This window comes from Phyllobates terribilis, unplaced genomic scaffold (genome assembly GCF_046119375.1).
Source record: "Phyllobates terribilis strain yellow unplaced genomic scaffold, ASM4611937v1 Scaffold_279__1_contigs__length_2497574, whole genome shotgun sequence".
NCBI classification, from domain to species: domain Eukaryota; kingdom Metazoa; phylum Chordata; class Amphibia; order Anura; family Dendrobatidae; genus Phyllobates; species Phyllobates terribilis.
Window position 1 is genome coordinate 297758 of NW_027363039.1, and position 13497 is coordinate 311254.

At 48.8% G+C, this 13497-nt stretch overlaps 1 long non-coding RNA gene and 2 pseudogenes across 1 annotated transcript; 2 read left to right on the top strand and 1 right to left on the bottom strand.

Annotated features, from left to right (window-relative positions):
• LOC141220284 (uncharacterized) overlaps window positions 1-13497 on the top strand; it is a 73666-nt pseudogene that overhangs the window by 37825 nt on the left and 22344 nt on the right.
• Window positions 1-13497, top strand: part of LOC141220274 (uncharacterized) — a 71136-nt pseudogene that overhangs the window by 10052 nt on the left and 47587 nt on the right.
• LOC141220290 (uncharacterized) lies at window positions 716-13474 on the bottom strand. Its single transcript, XR_012288634.1, has 3 exons — window positions 13145-13474; window positions 8799-8876; window positions 716-1166 (listed from the first exon to the last, which is right to left on the bottom strand). It is a non-coding gene; the product is annotated as an uncharacterized lncRNA (long non-coding RNA).

Consider the following 13497-nt stretch of genomic DNA (forward strand, 5'->3'; position numbering starts at 1 on the left):
GTCCATCCTACACACTATACCTACGTTATGACCTATAGCCTCCACTCTGTCCCATCTTCAGTGCCCCTCCCCACAATGCGCCCTCTCCATACTGTGCCCCATCTTCACACTGTACTCCCTCCATATTGTGCCTACATAATGTCCCTCCTATATACAGCCTCCCATACTGTGCCCTTACTGAATATTCAGCTCCACTTAGGAGCACTTAGCTTCCCCTCATTTATGTCGCTATATCACACAGCTAGTAACACATGTACCTCCCAAATACAGCCAGCACCCCATGTACTCCCCATGCAGCCAGCACCCCATGTACCAACCATAACAGCAAACATCCCATGTACCCCCACACAGCAAACACCCTATGTAGTCACTACCCAGTTAACACCCTATGTAGCCAGCACCCCATGAGAAGCCAACGTGCCATGTACTCACAACACAGCCAGCGCACCATGTACCCCCCACACAGCCAACGTGCCATGTATTCACCACACAGCCAACATCCTCATTTACTCACCACCCCAATGTACTCCCCATACAGGCAGCACCCCATATACAGCCTGCACTCCATGTATCCCCCACATGCAGCGTATAGCCCAACATGCCCTGCCCATATACAGCCTGCACCCCATGTACCCCCAGTGTTTGTTTTCCACCACACATAGCAGTTAGTCCAAAAAATTTTACAGTCTTGTGAAAAGTATTTGCCCCCTTCCTGATTTCTTTTTTTTTTTGCATGTTTGTCAAACTTAAATGTTTCAGATCACAAAACAATTTTAAATAAAAGACAAAGATAACACAAGTAAACACAAAATTAAGTTTTCAAATGAAGATCTTTATTATTAAGGGTCAAAGAAATCCAAACCTACAGGGCCCTGTGTGAAAAAGCGATTGCCCCCATAAAACATAAGTTAACTGTGGTTTATAACATCTTTGGGAAGCTGAGTACAATTTCTCTAGCCACACACAGGGCTGATTACTGCCACACCTTGCTTCAGTTAAGGTCAGTGTTCACTCCACCATTAGAAAGAGACTGGGCAAAAATGGCATGCATGGCAGAGTTCCAAGACGAAAACCATTGCTAAGAAAAAAGAACATAAAGGCTCATTTCAGTTTTGCCAGAAAACATCTTGATGATCGCCAAGACTTTTGGGAGAATACTCTGTGCCCTGACGAGACAAAAATGTAACATTTTAGAAGGTGTATGTCCTATTACATCTGGCGTAGAAGTAACACAGCATTTCAGAAAAGTAACATCATTCCAACAGTAAAATATGGTGGTGGTAGTGTGATGGTCTGGGGCTGTTTTGCTACTTCTGGACCTGGAAGACTTGCTGTGATAAATGGAACCATGAATTCTGCTGTCTACCAAAAATTCCAGAAGGAGAATGTCCGGCCATCTGTTTGTAACCTCAAGCTGAAGCAAACTTGGGTTATGCAGCAGGACAATGATCCAAAACACACCAGCAAGTCTACCTCTTATAGGGGTTTTACTCACTTGGATGCGAAGGGAGGAAAACAGTGAGCATGTTCCTTTAAGAGTCCATGTCGGTTTATTGCTTCATAAACAGACAAGCAAGAAAAAGAAAACAAACAGCCTTTAGTTCAGACAAAGTAAAGTGTCCTTAGCAGGTCTCTGCTTAATCAGTCCTGTGGGCACAAAGGTTGTGTAATGTCCAGTATCCTGGCTCGGTCAGGAGCCAACCACACACAGAAGGCCTTCTCCCTCCAAACACACAGACAATGTGCCAAATAGCCTCCATTTTATAGGCTGTTAACCACACCCAGAGGTGAGGTATGTGGGTTGTTGGACCCGTCCATTCTCTCCTAACAACCCGTAAGCCGGCTCCCAGGTGCACCAATTAGTCCTCTTAGTGCGTGGGTACACTAGAGAAACACTCCGGGCTGCATCACAGAGACCAGCCATCTCTGTGACACATACTTCCCATAGATTATGTGACCATTAGCCACCTTACATACCTCCCCCCTCTGCCTAAAGCCGTGGGGCTTGGCACCTTCTACCACTAGACAGGGGATTCTCGAGAGGGCATCAGCATTACCATGTAGCTTCCCTGCTCTATGTTCTACATGATCGTTGAAATACTGTAGGGCTAAAAACCAGCGGGTGACCTTGGCATTTTTCCTTTTTGTTTCCCTCATCCGAGTGAGGCTTGGTCGGATACCAGTCTAAATTTTCGACCTAGCAGATAGTACCACAACGTTTACACCACCCACTTTATGGTCAAGCACTCCTACTCTATGACCGCATAATTTTTCTCGCAGGAGGACAGCTTCCTACTCAGGTAGAGGACAGGGTGCTCCTCCCCGTGTATCTCTTGGGAAAGGACAGCTCCTAAACCCACATCTGAGGCATCTGTCTGGAGTAAAAACTCTCTTGAAGTCAGAGGCAACAATGACCGGTTGCCTACACAGACCCACTTTCATTTCTTTAAAGGTCGTCTCCGCCTTTGCAGTCCATGGCTGATTTTGTCCCCTTAAGAAGGTCATTCAGGGGTATGGCCATCATGGCGAAGTTTGGGATGAACCTTCTGTAGTATCCCACGATCCCCAGGAAGGCTCTAACCTGTTTTTTTGACAGGGGTCTCGGCCAGGTTTAGATTGCCTCCACTTTACTGATTTGGTTGGCTTCTTCTTTCCCCATAGCACATTTCTTCGGGTTTATTCAAAACCCCGCCTTCAAACACCACCTGGACTTTTTCCAGATGACTCTGCCAGTCCAAGCTGACGATAACAATATTGTCCAGGTATGCCGCAGCGTATTGTTTATGGGGTGCAAGAATTCAATCCATAACTCTCTGGAAGGTTGCAGGGGCCCCTTGCAGTCCAAACAGCATCTGGATATACTGGAAGCATCCATCCGGCGTGGAAAACACAGTCTTCTCCTTGGCTCCCTGTGCCATGGGGATCTGCAATATCCCTTCATCAAATCCAAGGTGGTTATGTACCTTGCTGTCCCAAGCCTCTCGATCAGCTCGTCGACGCGTGGCATGGGATATTCATCGAATTTGGAGACTTCATTCAACTTCCGATAGTCGTTGCAAAATCTCCACTCACCATCGGGCTTTGGGACCAAGATGATCGGGCTCGACCAACCGCTCTTGGATTCTTCAATGACACCGAGTTTCAGCGTACCAGCCACCTCTTTGGAGATCAACTCTCGTTGGGCCTCAGGAATCAGATAGGGCTTCAAGTTCACCCGCACAGGTGGCTCTGTCAGAACCTTGTGTTCTATGACCCTTGTGCAGCCCGGCAATTCCGATAACAGATCCCGGTTCTTCTGCAATAACTCCCGACACTGCTGTTTGTGGGCCTTCGTTAGCGTTTCCGCTATTGCGACTCCTCCAACGTCACCTTCAGGCTTGCCCAGCAAGCTTAGAGCTTCCACAGCCTCCCTGTCTTGCCACGGCTTGATGAAGTTGAAGTGGTATATCTGGTACTGCTTACGTCGTCCTGGTTGATGAACCTTGTATTTCACATAACCAAGCTTCTCCACCACCTCATACAGCCCTTGCCATTTGGCCAAGAACTTACTCTCTACAGTAGGAATTAACACGAGCACTTGGTCTCTGGTACTGAATTTCCTCACTCTGGCTGACCGGTTGTAGAACCTGGCCTGAGCTTCTTGTGCCTGCAAGAGATGACCTTTTACGATGGGCATCACCTTCTCGGTCCTCTGCTGCATCAGTGTCACATGCTCGATGATGCTTCTGTGGGGCGTGACCTCAGCTTCCCTGGTTTTCTTGGCTATATCCAGGAGATCTCGTGGATGTCGGCCATACAGAAGTTCGAATGGCGAGAACCTCGTAGATGACTGTGGAACATCTCGGATGGAGAACAACAGATACTGTAAGAGACAGTCCCAGTCTCTACCATCCTGTTCTATGGCCTTCCTTAGCATACTCTTCAATGTTTTATTAAATCTTTCCACCAGGCCATCTGTCTGAGAATGGTACACTGAAGTTCTCAGTTGGGAGATTTGTAGGACCTTGCGGAACTCCCTCATCACCTTACTCATAAAAGGTGTTCCCTAGTCGGTCGGGATCTTGTATTTCCAGCAGCAGCTGCCGATCTCATACAGGTCACTCACTGAATATGTCGTGGAGTTGCACAAACATCTGACTGTTACTCACAACCGTGTTTTTTCCTCCATCCCAGACCTCAACTGTATAAATGGCACACACACTGGTACCAGGAGACTGGGTCGTGGTCAAGAGACATATGAGGAGACTAATGAACCCAGATACAGTGAGCCATTTTAAGTACTGACCACTGCTATTTCTGTCAACCTCCAAAGCAAAGATACTTGGATCAATGCCAGCCACTGGAAAATGGTCTTGATCCCCGGCAGCAGCAAAGATGATGACCCTGCCCCTTTGGACCATTCTGATGGCAATTGCATCCCTTGCCCTAACTCTCAATGACGTAAAAAAAGAGGAGAGGACTGGGACAACAAACTCATAAGTATCACCAAGTCCTGCTTTGAGACACAGTTTATAAAGACTGTCCTAAGAACTACTGGATATGCACCCGTAGCCCAATATCCTCTGATACACTGTCATATTGTGCGGGTTGTGTGGGGGATGTCTACTCCACTCCCCTGTAGAACTGTACTGTTTTAGTAATTCTATGCGTGTTTTAGTCATCTGAAAAGGTGTTATTTTCAGGTATGGGCATTAGATGGCAGGAGAGGTACTGTTTGATACTACAGTACCCTTATGTCAGTGGGACACAGGGTTAACTAGTTTTGGGGCTGTCCTCAGTGACAAGCTAGAGACTGAGGGATCTCTGGGAGTGAGATTTGGCCATCTTGGTTATTTAAGAAGTAGCAGTGAGTGAGGAAGGACAGAGAAGAAGAGAGAACCGTGTATGTGGGAGAAACCAGGAAGATTAAAAGGAACGGGCACACCACAGTATAATCTATACTCTAAAGGTCAATTTGTGGATCCTGGCCTCTTCCAGGCGATAGGCAGTAACGGACGTGCCTGGACTAGGGAGCCTCAGGAGCAAGGTAGTCCCTGCTAGAGTTAGGTATTGGGAGCCGTGGAGTGAAGCAGGAACTTCTCCACGAGAAAGTCCAGAGGCAGTTTCCCCTAGGTACGAGTCACACCGTGATTAGCACCGTGTGGGGATTAAGACTGTGTTTTACCATCTGTGAATGCCATGTTTTGCAACAAGTGTTGTACCTGTAATCCCCTGTTTCTAAGGCCGTGCTGAACAAGTAAACTGGACTGTTTTGTTTTTAAAGAACTGTGTCGTCTTTTATTCAAAGCGCAGAAGATCTGAACCCGTCTGAACCAAGGATGAAAGTGAGTAAAGACTTCCACAGCATACGGCCCAAACTACAGCACCCCACACTCACCCAGGGACAACCATGTCCCCATATTTCTAAACAAAAAAAGACCAACATATTGTATACAAAGTGGAATAAGGAACCGTTAAAGCAAGGCCGGGCCCAAATCACAAAGAAGCCAACTCAAACAGCAAGATATCGTAAAGGAGAAACATGAGTAATTATGGCATAAAATAGATTTTATTAGAAAATATTCTTATTAAAATGACAATAGTGTAAAGTATATAGTAGAAACAACAAAGCATGGGAAAAATGGATCAAGTCAAGCGACACCATGTCCATATACAGGGGGCCCCAATATATCCAATATGGATAACACAGGTAAATATATGTGTGTATGAGTTACTACAGGGTGGGCCATTTATATGGATATACCCAAGTTAAATGGGAATGGTTGGTGATATCAACTTCCTGTTTGTGGCACATTAGTATATGGGAGGGGGAAACTTTTCCAGATGGGTGGTGACCATGGCGGTCATTTTGAATTCGGCCATTTTGGATCCAACTTTATTTTTTTTTCAATGGGAAGAGGGTCATGTGACACATCAAACTTATTGAGAATTTCATAAGAAAAACAATGGTGTGCTTGGTTGTTTTTTTTTAATACTGTAAATTTTATTGAAAATGTATAAGCTTAACAATAGAACCAAAGAAATAAGGCATAAACTGAAATTAATAGAGCATGTTGGAAATCCGCTATGGATCATACACTTATCTGCGTTCTACTTGCAGACTCCTAATAAACAGTGTTTAGTCCATGCACTATTATACGAGGAGCTGAATATTTCCATAGTTGGTGTAACTGTAGGAGCTGCTCGCTTACTCAATCATTTGCTATAATCTATATTGGTTTACAATTTCAGAAACACTACTAACCTTTATGACACAGACAGGAAAACAACAGGGGGAAGGGGAAGGGTAATAAGGCAAAATACTGGAAGATTTCAGCAGTAAACTCTGTTCTCCTTTCCTTGAACAAATATCAGGTATTAAATTGGGCCCATTAATAGTCCCATGGTCCCCACACCTTATTGAATACATCTAATTTGGCGTTTATTACTGCCGTCAGGTGTTCCATTCTTCGTATATCCACAATTCTACTTAGTAGATCTCTATTAGAGGGGGGGGAGCGTTTTTTTCCAATGAAGAGCTATGAGGCATCTAGCTGCTGTTAGGATGTGTAGAAGCAGCTTTGAGGACTTTTTACCCATCCCTCTTGGAGTAACATTTAATAAATATATAGCCGGGTCTAGAGGGATTTCAGTGAACAATACTTCCCGCAGGAGGGATCTGACATTTCCCCATAATGGGGTCAGGATCGGGCATGTCCAGAAAATGTGGATAAGGGACCCCTTAGCAGCTCCGCAGCGCCAGCATCCATCCGGGACAGAGGGGTTTAATTTGTGTAATAGTTCAGGGGTATGATCCTAAAACATCATTAATTTATAATTGGTTCTCCTTGTACAAAGTGCAAAGAGAGGTTTTGGATGCTTTATCCCAGATGGACTGCCAACACCGCAGTGTTAGTTCCTTTCCCAGAAACCTCTCCCACTTAGTCATGTATGAGTGTTTAGGAGGTGGATCCCCCCGGGGAGTGTTAATTAGACCATATATGTCCGATATCAGACGGTGTGCTTGGTTTTAACATAACTTTATTCTTTCATGAGTTTTTTACAAGTTTATGACCACTTATAAAATGTGTTCAAAGTGCTGCCCATTGTCTTGGATTGTCAATGCAACCCTATTCTCCCACTCTTGACACACTGATAGCAACACCACAGAAGAAATGCTAGAACAGGCTTCCAGTATTTGTTTCAGATGCTGCACATCTCGTATCTTCACAGCATAGACAATTGCCTTTAGATGAAAACAAAGATAAAAGTCTAAGGGTGTCAGATCGGGAGACCTTGGTGACCATTCAACTGGCCCACGATGACCAATCCACTTTCCAGGAAACTGGTCATGTAGGAATTCTCGGATCTGACACTCATAATGTGGTGGTGCACCATCTTGTTGGAAAAACTCAAGGGAACGTGCCATCTTCAGTGCATAAAGAGGGCAACACATCATCATGGAGCAATTTCAGATATCCAGTGGCATTGAGGATTCCATTGATGAAGAATGGCCCCACTATCTTTGTACCCCATTAACCACACCATACCATCAAGATACCACCCTGTATATTTGGGTAAGATTTAACAGCCTCAGTAGGAAGTATGCACCAAAATTAGGGTTACAATAGAAATAATAATACCCATAGCCAGAGCTCTGGCTGGGCCAGTCAAGAATGGTCATAGAGTTGTTCTGAAGCCATTCCTTTGTTATTTTAGCTTTGTGCTTAGGGTCATTGTCTTGTTGGAAGGTGAACCTTCGGCCAAGTCTGAGGTTCAGAGCACTCTAGAAGAGGTTTTCATCCGGGATATCTCTGTACTTGGCTGCATTCATGTTTCCTTCAATTGCAACCAGTCGTCCTGTCCCTGCAGCTGAAACACCCCCCCATAGCATGATGCTGCCACCACCATGTTTCACTGTTGGGATTGTATTGGGCATGTGATGAGCAGTGCCTGGTTTTCTCCACACATACCGCTTAGAATTATCACCAAAAAGTTCTATCTTCATCTCTTCAGACCACACAATCTTATTTCTCATAGTCTGGGAGTCCTTCATGTGCTTTTGAGCAAACTCTATGCGGGCTTTCATATGTCTTGCACTGAGGAGAGGCTTCCGTTGGGCCACTCCGCCATAAAGGCCCGACTGGTGGAGGGCTGCAGTGATCGTTGACTTTGTGGAGCTTTCTCCAATCTCCCTACTGCATCTCTGGAGCTTAGCCACAGGGATCTTGGGGTTCTTCTTTACCTCTCTCACCAATGCTCCTCTCCCACGATTGCTCAGTTTGGGTGGACGGCCAGATCTAGAAAGACTTCTGGTGGTCCCAAACGTCTTCCATTTAAGGATTATGGAGGCCACTGTGCTCTTAGGAACCTTGTGTAATGCAGAAATTCTTTTGTAACCTTGGCCAGGCAGTTCCATTAAGCTCATGATTCTCATTGGGTCTGACATGCACTGTGAGCTGTGAGGTCTTATATAGACAGGTGTGTGCCTTTCCAAATCAAGTCCTATCAGTTTAATGAAACACAGCTAGACTCCAATGAAGGAGTAGAACCATCTCAAGGAGAATCACAAGGGAATGGACAGCATATGACTTAAATATGAGTGTCTGACCAAAGGGTCTGAATACTTATGATCATGTGATATTTCAGTTTTTCTTTTTTAATAAATTTGCAAAAATTTCTACATTTCAGTTTTTTTTCAGTCAAGATGGGGTGCAGAGTGCACTTTAATGAGAAAAAAAATGAACTTTTTAGAATTTACCAAATGGCTACAATGAAACAGAGTGAAAAATTTAAATGGGTCTGAATACTTTCCGTACCCACTGTATCTCTCAGTGAACGGGATCTGTCCCCTGCAGGATCCCATAGCATGGGGAAGTAGCTGATGGATAAATTATCTGTAAATAATAAAAAGGGAGGAATTGTTGTGGTAAATATTTATACTTTGATTATTATTTTACACAAATCTACCTATATATTTGATAATTTTAATATTAGTTTTATAAGTGTTATTCAAAAAAGCGATAACACAGGGTGTAGCGCTGTGTTTCTGTTACAATTTCCTCTGTTTTTTTAAGTACAGTTAACTGGATAGAGAGAGTTTTAGTTTCAAGGACATCTGCAGATGTTTCCATAATTACAATTTTATTATTTTCAATTAAAATGCTTTCTTTCCCCAATTAAAATATCTGCAGCAAGAGGTAATGTAAAGCCTGTAAAGACCTTCCCCTTCTCTGTTGTTGTAATAAAGATATGTGACTGTGCTTCTGAGACTCAGGTATAATTGTACACTCAGACACTGGCTGTTTGTTATTCTCTTTTCTCTGATGCATCGTATTGATTCTATTTATCTAATTTGAACCAAAAATGGCCGACAGATTTACAGATAATTATCTCAATCCAAATTAGCTCTTCTTCGAAGGGCTATCACCAACCACGACCGATGGATCCTGTAACTAAGGCTCCGATCACATCTACAAGACGTCACCGACCACGACCGATGGATCCTGTAACTAAGGCTCTGATCACATCTACAAGAGGTCACCAACCATGACCGATGGATCCTGTAACAAAAGCTCCGATCACATCTACAAGACGTCACCGACCACAACCGATGGATCCTGAAACTAAGGCTCTGATCACATCTACAAGACGTCACCAACCACGACCAATGGATCCTGTAACTAAGGCTCCGATCACATCTACAAGATGTCACCGACCACAAGCGATGGATCCTGTAACTAAGGTTCCAATCACATCTACAAGACGACACCGACCACGACCGATGGATCCTGTAACTAAGGCTCCGATCACACCTACAAGATGTCACCGATCACGACCGACGGATCCTGTAACTAAGGCTCCAATCACATCTATAAGACGTCACCAACAACGACCGACGGATCCTGTAACTAAGGCTTCGATCAAATCTACAAGACGTCAACAACAACGACCGATGGATCCTGTAACTAAGGCTCCAATCACATCTACAAGACGTCACCGACCACGACCGATGGATCCTGTAACTAAAGCTCCGATCACATCTACAAGACGGCACCGACCACGACCGATGGATTTTGTAACTAAGGCTCCGATCACATCTAAAAGACGTCACAGACCACGACCGATGGATCCTGTAACTAAGGCTCCGATCACATCTACAAGACGTCACCAACCACGACCGATGGATCCTGTAACTAAGGCTCCGATCACATCTATAAGACGGCTCCGACCACGACCGATGGATTTTGTAACTAAGGCTCCGATCACATCTAAAAGACGTCACAGACCACGACCAATGGATCCTGTAACTAAGGTGCCGATCACATCTACAAGACGTCACAGACCACGACCGATGGATCCTGTAAGTCACAGCCCATGCCTCCTCACACCAACCACCCAGGCCCTTGGATGCCCCTGTACATCATGCACAACCCATGCCCCCTAACACCAGCCACGCAGGCCCTTGGATGCCCCTCTACATGCACAGACCATGCCTCCTCACACCAACCACGCAGGCCCTTGGATGCCCCTCTACATGCACAGCCCATGCCCCCTCACACCAGCCACGCAGGCCCTTGGATGCCCCTGTACATGCACAGCCCATGCCTCCTCACACCAACCACGCAGCCCCCTGAATGCCCCTCTACTTACCCCCTCACACCGCCCACACAGCCCCCTGGATGCCCCTCTACATACCCCCCTCACACCACCCACACAGCCCCCTGGATGCCCCTCTACATACCCCCCTCACACCACCCACACAGCCCCCTGGATGCCCCTCTACATACCCCCTCACACCAGCCACACAGCCCCCTGGATGCCCCTCTACATACTCCCTCACACCAGCCACACAGCCCCCTGGATGCCCCTCTACATGCCCCCTCACACCAGCCACACAGCCCCCTGGATGCCCCTCTACATGCCCCCTCACACCAGCCACACTGCCCCCTGGATGCCCCTCTACATGCCCCCTCACACCAGCCACACAGCCCCCTGGATGCCCCTCTACATGCCCCCTCACACCAGCCACACAGCCCCCTGGATGCCCCTCTACATGCCCCCTCACACCAGCCACACAGCCCCCTGGATGCCCCTCTACATGCCCCCTCACACCAGCCACACAGCCCCCTGGATGCCCCTCTACATGCTCCCTCACACCAGCCACACAGCCCCCTGGATGCCCCTCTACATGCTCACTCACACAAGCCACACAGCCCCCTGGATGCCCCTCACACCAGCCACACAGCCCCCTGGATGCCCCTCTACATGCCCCCTCACACCAGCCACACAGCTCCCTGGATGCCCCTCTACATGCCCCCTCACACCAGCCACGCAGCCCCCTGGATGCCCCTCTATATGCCCCCTCACACCAGCCACACAGCCCCCTGGATGCCCCTCTACATACCCCATGCCCCCTCACACCAGCCACACAGCCCCCTGGATGCCCTTCTACATACCCCATGCCCCCTCACACCAGCCATAAGGCCCCCTGGATGCCCCTCTACATACCCCATGCCCCATCACACCAGCCATACAGCCCCCTGTATGCCCTCCACATACCCCATCACACCAGCCACACAGCCCCCTGGATGCCCCTCTACATACCCATGCCCCCTCACACCAGCCACACAGCCCCCTGGATGCCCCTCTACATACCCCATGCCCCCTCACACCAGCCACACAGCCCCCTGGATGCCCCTCTACATACCCCATGCCCCCTCACACCAGCCACACAGCCCCCTGGATGCCCCTCTACATACCCCATGCCCCCTCACACCAGCCACACAGCCCCCTGGATGCCCCTCTACATACCCCATGCCCCCTCACACCAGCCACACAGCCCCCTGGATGCCCCTCTACATACCCCATGCCCCCTCACACCAGCCACACAGCCCCCTGGATGCCCCTCTACATACCCCATGCCCCCTCACACCAGCCACACAGCCCCCTGGATGCCCCTCTACATACCCCATGTCCCCTCACACCAGCCACACAGCCCCCTGGATGCCCCTCTACATACCCCCTCACACCAGCCACACAGCCCCCTGGATGCCCCTCTACATACCCCCTCACACCAGCCACACAGCCCCCTGGATGCCCCTCTACATACCCCCTCACACCAGCCACACAGCCCCCTGGATGCCCCTCTACATACCCCCTCACACCAGCCACACAGCCCCCTGGATGCCCCTCTACATACCCCCTCACAGCCCGCTTGATGCCCCTCTACATACCCCCTCACAGCCCCCTTGATGCCCCTCTACATACCCCATGCCCCCTCACACCAGCCACACAGCCCCCTGGATGCCCCTCTACATACCCCATCACACCACCCACACAGCCCCCTGGTTGCCCCTCTACATACCCCCCTCACACCAGCCACACAGCACCTTGGATGCACCTCTACATACCCCCTCACACCAGCCACACAGCACCTTGGATGCCCCTCTACATACCCCCTCACACCAGCCACACAGCCCCCTGGATGCCCCTCTACACACCCCCTCACACCAGCCACACAGCCCCCTGGATGCCCCTCTACATACCCCCTCACACCAGCCACACAGCCCCCTGGATGCCCCTCTACATACCCCCTCACAGCCCCCTTGATGCCCCTCTACATACCCCCTCACAGCCCCCTTGATGCCCCTCTACATACCCCATGCCCCCTCACACCAGCCACACAGCCCCCTGGATGCCCTTCTACATACCCCATCACACCACCCACACAGCCCCCTGGTTGCCCCTCTACATACCCCCTCACACCAGCCACACAGCCCCCTGGATGCCCCTCTACATACCCCCTCACAGCCCCCTTGATGCCCCTCTACATACCCCATGCCCCCTCACACCAGCCACACAGCACCTTGGATGCCCCTCTACATACCCCCTCACACCAGCCACACAGCCCCCTGGATGCCCCTCTACATACTCCATCACACCACCCACACAGCCCCCTGGTTGACCCTCTACATACCCCCCTCACACCAGCCACACAGCCCCCTGGTTGCCCCTCTACATACCCCCTCACACCACCCACACAGCCCCCTGGATGCCACTCTACATACCCCCTCACACCAGCCCCTTGGATGCCTCCTCACACCACCCACACTGACCCCTTTATGCCTCTACAACATTTATTCACATGGTCAGTTCTTCTCACCTCAATCCTCACAGCAGAAGGCTGAACACGAGCTCCTCATCACCATCCTCCTGTCCCGGCACAATGTGCACTGCTGCAGCTGCACGATGGAATAGTGTCCACTGGACTGAGAAGGCCCCGCCCCTTCCGGTGACGTCATGATAGAATGAAATCACTCCTCCCCTTCCAGAAATCAACTCCAATCTAGACGCTGCCTATAGATTATAGACTCATTACAGTCTGTGAGGAAACACTGCGAGAGCCAATCACCACCCGAAGCCCCGCCCCCTGATCACATGGCGATGACGTCACCACAGGTCCTTCGCCACCTCTCTCCTGAGCTCCGCCCCCTGATCACATGGCGGTGACGTCAC